The 9,987-nt window shown below is 44.4% G+C and overlaps 1 non-coding gene across 1 annotated transcript; it reads left to right on the forward strand.

Annotated features, from left to right (window-relative positions):
- The first annotated feature begins 7,472 nt into the window (after nt 1-7,472).
- Nucleotides 7,473-7,544, forward strand: trnac-gca (transfer RNA cysteine (anticodon GCA)). The gene has a single exon. It is a non-coding gene; the product is annotated as a tRNA-Cys (tRNA).
- The last annotated feature ends 2,443 nt before the right edge of the window (nt 7,545-9,987 follow it).

A 9,987-nucleotide genomic window follows, 5' to 3' on the forward strand; every position in this document is an offset into this window, starting at 1 on the left:
ATCACATCTTTATCTTAGCAGAAAGAAAGTCACACAGCTCCTTGTACAGGATGGTGTTGGTAACCGCAGTAATGAATAATAATAATCTTGAAATGAGCCGTTTGGTCCCTCCACTGAAAAAGACGGAGGTTTTACTGCACGGCTTGTCATTTTCCACTATTTTGCTTCCAACAATTCCATGGTTTCCGCTTTGTTTTCAATTCCTGATAGTGTTTGCCCTGTGGTCCATTTTAACTTGGACGTATAATCTACAGCCCAGTCTAGAGGTAAAGTCATAGATTTATACAGCACACAAAGAGGCCCATCGGCCCATTGTGTCTGGGCCGGCCACCAAGCACCGATCACCTATACACCTATTATTGTAATAAAGCCTAATTCTCTACATAAACAGTTTGGTGCTTGACTGAAAAGATAATCGACAATTTAAAACAATTTGGTATTGTCTAAAAATGTCCTGAACTTTTCTTTGCATTTATGTTCTGCCAATGAACATTTTTTCTCTAATTTACAGAACCTGTAAAATAGGTCTGGTGCGCTCTCGCCTGATTGTATTTACCTATAGATTAGATGGAGCATAGATCAAGTCTGGGTGCCAGCTCCGCAGCATTTTATAATGCATAATGTCAGCATTTTGATCACAACTCCCACAGCTGCTGTTTAGAAGCAGAGAGTTTATGGGTGATGTGTTCCTGCCCACATGGGTGTGTGGTTTGCCCTTGGGGCAGGAAGCAGAGGGGAGGATTCCTATGAGATGTATAAAATTCTGATGGACAGAATTAAGGAAGATCGGAAGGAACCTTTCCCTTGAGTAGAGCAGTCAATAGTCAGCGGTCATAATTTGCTCCCAAAGTCTGAAAATGTCCGGGGAAGGTGGATTGACCATGGTACATTGCCCCATAGTGTCCAAAGATGTGCAGGTTAGGTGGATTGGCCACGATCAATGTGTGGGGTTAAGGGGCTAGGATGGGAGATTGAGACAATGGGGAGTGCTTTTTCAGATGGTTGGTGTGGACTTGATGGGCCGAATGGCCTTCTTCTGCACTGCAGGGATTCTCCGGACTATATAAGCATAACAATCTATATAGATGTGCATAGGGACAAAGCTTTTGACGGTGTCTGAATGCACCTCCTCAGAAAGCTTTCAACATCGGTTGCTGTGTTTCAGAATATAAATACTGTTATTTCATTAATTCTGGAGTTACTTCTTTTCTCCAAACCGGACAGTATACCTAAGAAAGCCCACCAATGCCTCCACTTTCTCAGAAGACTACGTGGCATTTTATAATGTATATGTTAGCTTTCTGATCGTAACTCTGCAAAAGTACTTTGTGCCATAGTTTGGAAGAACAGAGACTTTTAAAACAGCGCCTAAGACTTTTTTCATAATGGTGTCTTCTACGATCAATCATTTGATTCTCTGCTGTGTTCCAGTCACAACAGTAAAAAGCCTGACAACACCAGGTTTAAGTCCAACCTATTTATTTGATAGTACACTCACTAGCTTTCGGGTTAGCCCCTTCGTCAGGTGAATGGAGAGTTCTGGGAAGGGGCTAACCCGAAAGCTAGTGAGTGTACTATCAAATAAATCGGTTGGATTTAAACTTGGTGTTGTCAGACTTTTTACTGTGTTTACCCCAGTCCAACGCCGGCACATCCACATCATTCCAGTCACAACACCAGGGGGAGCACATTCTGCACCCGGGCAGGTTCAGTGTCACAATCGGTTTGAACTGAGATGTTTTATTTTAAACACTTGCTGTGGCTGAATAAGGTGTTGTTGTTTTGCAGGTTGATGTCTATAACTATTTCCTTTACAACTGATTCAGTGAATGGAAAAAATGCTCCTATGCAGTGAACAAGCATTTTAAACATCAAACTCGGGTAATGGGACAAACTATTATTCACAGATTGATGCCATGGTGACAGCACAACAGGAGGCCATTTGGCCCATTGTGCCTGTACTGGCTTCCTGGAGGAAGCAACTCATTAATCCTACTTCCTGCCCTTTCCTCACGGCCCCGGAATTCGTAATTATTTTAATTATCTTTCAACATTGTTTCGCCTTCTGGAACTTTGCACCAGCAAATTTGAAGTGATTGAATCTTGCTGATCTTTCTCTGCACCCGAGCTGTGACTGCAACACTGTATTAGTCATCCTCTCCTTTCCTTCCCCGCAGTGTCCTCTATGGATGTTTTGTTTGGCCTCTATAGCACAGAAGAAACAATACTTTTCACTGTATTCCAAACATGTGCCAATAATAAATCAAAATTAAATCCTTTCCAGATTGGAAAGATGTATCGAGTGGAGTATGACAGAGATCAATTCTTGATCCGTATTTGTTCAAGATTTACATTTATGACCTGAAGGAAGGACCAGAATGTTAGCTGGAGCTATGATCATATTGAATGGTGGGACAGGTTTAAAGGGCCCGCTGGCCTATTCCTGCTTCTATTTCTTGTGATTGTGAGTTCTCCAGATGAATCAAAATTATGTTCTAAAAATAATCTTAGAGTCTCCCAATGCGGGACCCTGAATTGAGAATCCTAAATTCACGTTCACCATCCTTTCCAACGCCTTTCTGATGGGGCAGGAGTTAAAAGGGGGCCATTAATATTGTGCTGTAACAGACAAACCCCCCAGCGTCGTATTGAGGGAGGGGAGCGGGGTAGATCCCAAAGATGGATTGGGGAAATTCATTTGGACGTTCCTAGGTAAGAGAGTTTGCAGGACAATTGGCCGGAACTGCAAACCCCCTGGGCAATTCCTCCAGCCTGTGAACCATCCAAAAATTTGACTTCTATCCCAAACCTCTGATGGATCCACAGCATTTACACCGTCAGAAGAATTAAAGCCACTTCTAACTTCTGGGCAACAGCTCCACAGACCCCCCCTAACCCCACTCATTTGATTCCCTTATTCCCCATCCCCTTCCCCAACACTGCCTGCAAATACTAGAGTCACAGAGATTGAGTGATAGATTCACAGAACTTTACAGCACAGAAAGAGACCCTTCAGCCCATCGTGTCTGTGCCAGTCATTGAGTACCTATTTATTCTAATTGCTTTTTCCAGCACTTGCTCTGCAGTCTTGTATGCTATCCCATTGCGAGTGCTCACCTAATTGCTTCTTAAATGTTCTAAGTGTTCCTGCCTCTTTCACGAAGTGAGTTCCAGATTCCCAACACCCCCTGGGTGAGAAGTTTTTTTTTATTAAATCCCCTCTATATATATCCTGCCCCAAGCATCAATCTCTGACCACTGATTATTGACTGCTCTACTAAAGGGAAAGGTTCTTACCAATCTTCCCTAATTATATCCATCAGAAGTTTACATACCTCATGGGAATCCTCCCTTCTGCCCCCATTCCCAAGGACAAAACACACACCCAAGTAGGCAGGAACACATCACCCACAAACTCTCTGCTTCTAAACATCAAACTCGCCTGATAGATGATCCGGCAATCTCTTTCAGAACTGCCTGGTTCACTCTCTTCCTGTTTCACTGATTCAGGTCAGACTTTATAAAGGAACCCACATCCTCTAACAATCCGGCTGTTTATTCTGTTGTATTTTATTGCCCTGTTTCCTGGGTGTCAGTGCTGTGTATTTGTGTGGGAGGATTTCCAATCCTGTAACATGATTCATCTTGTCCACAGCAGCAGTTTCAGAAGCTCTGCTTGGAGTTGTTTCCCAATCTTTAATTCTGGAGCAGAGTAGAGACACATTTCAAATTGTTTACTATCTTCCTGGCCCCATTTTAATCATGTGAACCGCTTCCTGCTCAAACTGGAAACCTAGCTCATTAGCATAAATCTGACTAGAGAGCTGTAAAGGATACACGGGGTGCCAGTGTATCCTTGAGGTGACAAACCATCCAAGTTTTATTTTATTCTTAGGCACGGAGACCACTAACAAACGTGAGAGAGTATAGCTCAGTGGTAGAGCATATGACAGCCTCGCGCTACTCAGGGATACGACCGCCTACGTGCAGGACAGGCAAGTGGATACATGTCTCATCAGCCTCGACCAGGAAAAAGCGTTTGACAAAATATGATACATGATGGATGTGCTGTCCAAAATGGGCTTTGGGGAGGGAATCTGCAATTGGATCCGGCTGCTCTACACAGACATCAGTAGCGCAGTTTCAGTCAATGGGTGGGAAACAGATAGCTTCCAAATCAGGTCTGGAGTCAGACAGGGCTGCCCTCTCTCCTCCGTCCTTTTGTGTGTTGCATTGAACCCTTTGCCGAGGCCCTCAGAAGCGACCCAGGCATCAAAGGGGTGACAATCCCAGGTAGCGGAGGCACGCAGGTCAAAGCCTCCCTGTACATGGATGACTTGGCTGTCTTCTGCTCGGACCCCTCGTCTGTCCGCAGGCTCCTCCAGGTCTGCGAGCAGTTCGAGCTGGCCTCGGGAGCCAAAGTCAACCAGGGTAAGAGCGAGGCCATGTTCTTTGGGAACTGGGCTGACAAATCCTTTGTCCCCTTCACTGTCAGGGCAGATTACCTGAAGGTGCTGGGGATATGGTTTGGAGCGGCAGGGGCATGTGCCAAAAACTGGGATGAGCGCATCACCAAAGCCAGGCAGAAACTGGGCCTGTGGGAACAACGCTTCCTCTCCATGACAGGGAAAAACCTGATGATCCAGTGCAAGGTGCTGTCTGTGTTGTTGTACGTGGCGCAGGTGTGGCCTATCCCCAAATCCTGCGCTGCAGCAGTGACGCGGGCCATCTTCAAGTTTATCTGAGATCAAAGATGGATCGTGTCCGGAGGGAAGCGGTGCACAAATCTCCAGAGAACGGAGGGAAAAACGTTCCCAACGCCGCCCTCATCCTGATGGCTACCTTTGTGTGCAGCTGCATCAAGCTGTGCGTAGATCCTCGGTACACTAACAGCAAGTGCCACTACTTTTTGAAGTTCTACCTGTCCCGAGTGTTGCGAAGGATGGGTCTGGCCACACTGCCGCGGAATGGTCCGAGTAGTTGGACTGTACCGCAGCACCTGTCCTTCGTGGAGAAATTTTTCCGCAAACACACCTTTGACCACATGGCGATTAAGCAGTGGTCAGCGTGTATCGTCATTGGGGCCCTGAGAGAAAAGGAGACGGCGGATCCTGTCGGATGGTTCCCTGAGCAGACTGTCAGTGTCATCTGGCAGAACGCCTCATCACCAGAACTGACAAACAAGCACCAAGATCTCGCTTGGCTGGTGGTGAGAAGGGCACACCCCGTCAGATCCTTTATGCACGCTCGAGGTCTCAACAGCTCCACACACTGCCCTCGAAGCAGCTGCGGGGCTGATGAGACAGTTGAACACCTCCTTGTGGAATGTGCCTTTGCAAAGAAGGTCTGGAGTGAGATGCAGCAGTATTTGTCGAGGTTCGTCCCGAGCAGCTCGGTGACGCAGGACTCTGTGCTCTACAGGCTGTTTCCGGAGACGCACACCGAGACAAATATTAACTGCTGCTGGAAGGTCATCAACTCGGTGAAGGACGCACTTTGGTCCACCCAAAACTTGCTGATCTTCCAGCTGAAAGAACTGTCCTCGACCGAGTGTTGCAGACTGGCACATTCCAAGGTCCAGGACTACGTGCTGAGGGACGCGCTGAAGCTTGGGGCAGCCACCGCAAAGGCACAATGGGGAAAGGCCACACTGTAAGGCCTTTTAACGGAGGCAGACTGAGGGCTCGGGAACTGCAGAATACCCTCGACCTGCGTAACTGTGTGCCAATCTGAGCAATAACAGCACACAGTAATTTATTGAGGCATGTATATAGTTTTAAGTATTGAAATGTAATCATTGTAATTAGTACAAATCTGTAAATATTGAGGCATGGATATAGTTTTAAGTATTGAAATGTAGTCATTGTAATTTGTACAGATCTGTAAAAATGTCTTGATTCTGCATTGTTTGCAGCTCAAAGCCCTGTACATTTGCAATAGTTTATTTGAGATTTTTATGAATAAAGTATATTTTTGGGAAAAAAAATTGACTGCTTAGCTTCATTTGAAGCAATTTTTAAAAGCAGCATCTGGGCCTTTTGGCTGGGATGCAGGTTAGGTCGGGCCTTGGAGGAGGAGCTACGCGTACTCCAATCAGCTTGGATCGTGTGGGTTGGGCGGGAGCCCTGTCTTGTCGGCTTGGTTCGGGAGTGTCCCAATTTGTTGGGACTCTGAATTGGCTTTAATTTGTCTTGATTGGATTGGAATAAAGTAAACAAAAAAAAATTGACTGCAGGTTAAGCAGTCCGTAGTTCAATTCTGTGTACCCCCTCTCCACTCATGTACCTTGGCAAAAAGGAATCAAAGACACATAGCCCACCCTAACACAGTGCGGTGTTTGTAACAGCAGCAGTGCGTAATAACTGTAATGAGAAGTTTGGTGCCACTGCTGAAGAAGCACATGCTTTCACTGCAATGTTTGTCATTGTCCACTATTTATTGCAGTTCACCCCATCGTTTTTCCTCTGTTTCTTTGATAGTGGACCATTTTATGCTACAGATATAATCGAGAGCCCAGTTTAGAGGGAAAGTCATAGAGTTTTACTACAGAAAAATAGGCCGTTCGGCCCATCATGCCTGTTTTGGCCATCAAGCACCAATTTATTCGAATCCCATTTCCCAGCACTTGGATTGTATTGACTGACACGAGCTCGTGATTACAGCGGCTTCACTCTTGTCAACCCCTCACAGAAATGTAAGTTGTCACAACAATGCAAGTTGACACTGACCATGTCTGTAATTATTGTAATCAAGATTAATTCTCCATATAAACAGTTTGCTGCCTGTCTGGTCTCCTTCTGCACTGCAGGGATTCTATGGGCTCTAGAAGCATAAGAAGCTGCAGAGATACGAGTGGGGACAAAGTGTTTGACCGTGTATGAAGAGAGTCCTCTAGTTTCAATCCAATGTCCTCTCAATAGCCTCAGGTTTTCACAAAGAAGGTTTGCTGTCATTCCTCTGCCTCTACAGCAACTCTGTGATCATTAAAGTCAATGATAAACTCCTCAGAAACCCTTCAAAATCAACTTGCTGTCTTTAAGAATGTAAATACTGTTATTTAATTAATTCTGGATTTTTTTGTTTTCTCCAAATCACTTTGCTGAGTGTAATGGATCCTTAGGCCTTCACTTCAGTCCCTCAATAAACAAAATATTGAGCTGAAGTTTTCATTTGAGGATAAATATTTATTCCATTCTTCTATTAATGGACCAGTGACTGTACAACATAAATGGGTGCAGCTGTGTGATGCCATATTTCACCACAGATTATATTCAGGGTTCTCATATTCATACTGTAAAAAATAAAGATTGGTGCTGTCAGAAAATACCAGAAATCCTCCGTCTCCATCAGGGAGCATGTGGGGAGAAAGGAGTAAAGGGTTAATATTTCACGGGGTGTCAGTGTATCCTTCCGGTAAAGAAATACCCAAGTTTTATTTTATTTCAAAGCACAGAAACTTACAATTGGTAAGTGGGGGTATAGCTCAGTGGTAGAGCATTTGACTGCAGATCAAGAGGTCCCCAGTTCAAATCTGGGTGCCCCCTACCTTAACGTTACCTCATCAAACTCGCACTCCTCCTTTTCCACAGTGTCCTGTCTTTAACTGCAGCAATGAGTAACAAAACCCCAAAAATGAGCTGTTTGGTGCTGCTATAGAAAGAGTCAGTGATTTTAGTGCAACGTCTGTCATTGTCCACGACTTTTTTTAAATTCATCCCTTTGTTTCTCCTCTGTTTCTCTGATCGTGTTTGTTCTGTGCACCCGTTTATTCTAGAAGTTTCATCAAGAGCCCAGTCTAGAGGTAAAATCATAGAGCGTTTGAACAGAAAAATAGGCCCTTCGGCCCATCGAACCTGGGCTGGCCACGAAGTACCTATCCTATTACCATTTTCCAGCACTTGGATTGTATTGACTAACACGTGCTCGTGACAACAGCGGTTTCACTTTTGTGAACCCCTCACAAAAATGTATGTTGTCACAACAATAAAAGTTGTACACTCAACGTGTCTGTAATTATTGTAATCAAGACTAATTCTTTATATAAACAGTTTGCTGCCTGTCTGAAATGGTAATCAACATTTTATAACTATTTGCTATTGTCTAAAAATGTTTTCAACTATATTTGTACATTTGTGTTCTGCCCTAAGAACATTTTTTCTCTAATTTGCAGAGCCTGCAAAATAGGCCTGGTGCTCTCTCGCTCAATAGTATTTACCTGCCGATTAGATGGGCTATATAATAAGTCTGGAGGACCACCTCTCCTGCATTTAATAATGCATAATGTTAGCTTTCTGATCATAACTCCGCATAAATACTCTGTGCCAATGTTTGGAAGAACGGAGACTTTTAAAACAGCGCCTAAGGTGTTTTTTGATGGTGTCTCCTGCTACGAGTCATTTGATTCTCTGCTGTGTTCCAGTCGCAACACCAGGGGGAGCACATTCTGCACCCGGGCAGGTTCAGTGTCACAATCTGTTTGAACTGAGATGTTTTATTTTAAATACTTTCTGTGGCTGAATAAGATGTTTTTGTTTTGCATGTTGATGTCTTTAATAACCACCTCCTTTACAACCGATTCAGTGAACGGAAAAAAAAAGCTCATGTGCAGTCAACAGGCATTTTAAACATCTGGTTCGGGTAATGGGACAAACTATTATTCACAGATCCGTGTGATGGTGACAGCACAACAGGAGGCCATTTGGCCCATTCTGGCTGTATTGGCTTCCTGGAGGAAGCAATTCACAATTGCCACTTCCTCCTTTTTCCTCACAGCCGCGGAATTCGCAATTATTTTAATTATCTTTCAACATTGTAATTATACCGGACATTGGTGAGGCCGCACCTGGAGTATTCTGCACAGTTTTGGTGTCTTTATCTGAGGAAAGATGCCCTTACTATTCAGGAAGTGCAGTGAAGGTTTACCAGGCTGATTCCTGGGATGACAGGCCTGTCATATGAGGAGAGATTAAATCAGTTAGGATTATATTCACTGGAGTTTAGCAGAGTTGGGGGGGCGGTGGCGGTGGAATCTCATAGAAATGTCTTAAAATTCTGACAGAGTTTACTGGGTAGATTCAGATAGATTGTTCCCAACGGTGAGGAAGTCCAGAACTAGGGTTCATAGTTTGAGCAGAAGGGGTAAACCATTTTGGACTGAGTTGAGAGGGTGGTGAATGTGTGGAACTCACTACCACAGAATGTATTTGAGACCTAAACATAGTGTGAATTCAAGAAGGTATTAGTTATAGCTCTAGGGGCTAAAGGGATTAAGGCTTATGGGGGGAGGGAGTTATGGGGGGGAGGGGAGGCGTGATCAAGGTAATGTATTTGATGATCAGCCATGATAAAACGAATGGAGGTGCAGACCCGAAGGGCCAATTGGCCTAGCTCTGCTTCTAGTTTCTATGTTTCACTTCTGAAATGTTGACATTAGCAAATTGGAGGTGATTATAAGTTCTCGTGATAAACCAAAATTAAATTGTAAAACAAAATCTTAAATAGAGTCATCTCCCAATGTGGGATTTGGGATTGAGAATCTTAAATTCACAATCACCGCCCTTTCTGATGCATTCCTGATGGAGGACAAGTAATATTGTGATTAAACTTTACACCCTAACATACAAACTCCCCAGTGTCATATTGAGAAGAGGGGGGAGGTCCCGAAAGATGAGTTGGGGAAGCCCCTTGAGATTTCCTCAACTGCAGGGCAATTTCCCGGACTAGCAACCTCCCTCTGGGCAATTGCTCCGCCCTGTGGAACATCTAAAAATGTGACTTCCAGAATAAACTTCCGATAGTCCCCCCCACCCACCCACCTACAACTACTAGAGTCATAGAGATAGAGGGATAGAGCCACAGAACTTTACACTACCGAAGGAGGCCCTTCAGTCCATCGTGCCTGTGCCTGCCATCACAGATCCGTCTATTCTAATTCCATTGTCTAGCACTTGTTCCAAGGCCTTGTAAGTTATGGCGTTTCAAGTGCTC

The sequence above is a fragment of the Carcharhinus amblyrhynchos genome, chromosome 27 (genome assembly GCF_965287045.1).
Source record: "Carcharhinus amblyrhynchos chromosome 27, sCarAmb.v2.hapA, whole genome shotgun sequence".
Classification (NCBI taxonomy): Eukaryota; Metazoa; Chordata; class Chondrichthyes; order Carcharhiniformes; family Carcharhinidae; genus Carcharhinus; species Carcharhinus amblyrhynchos.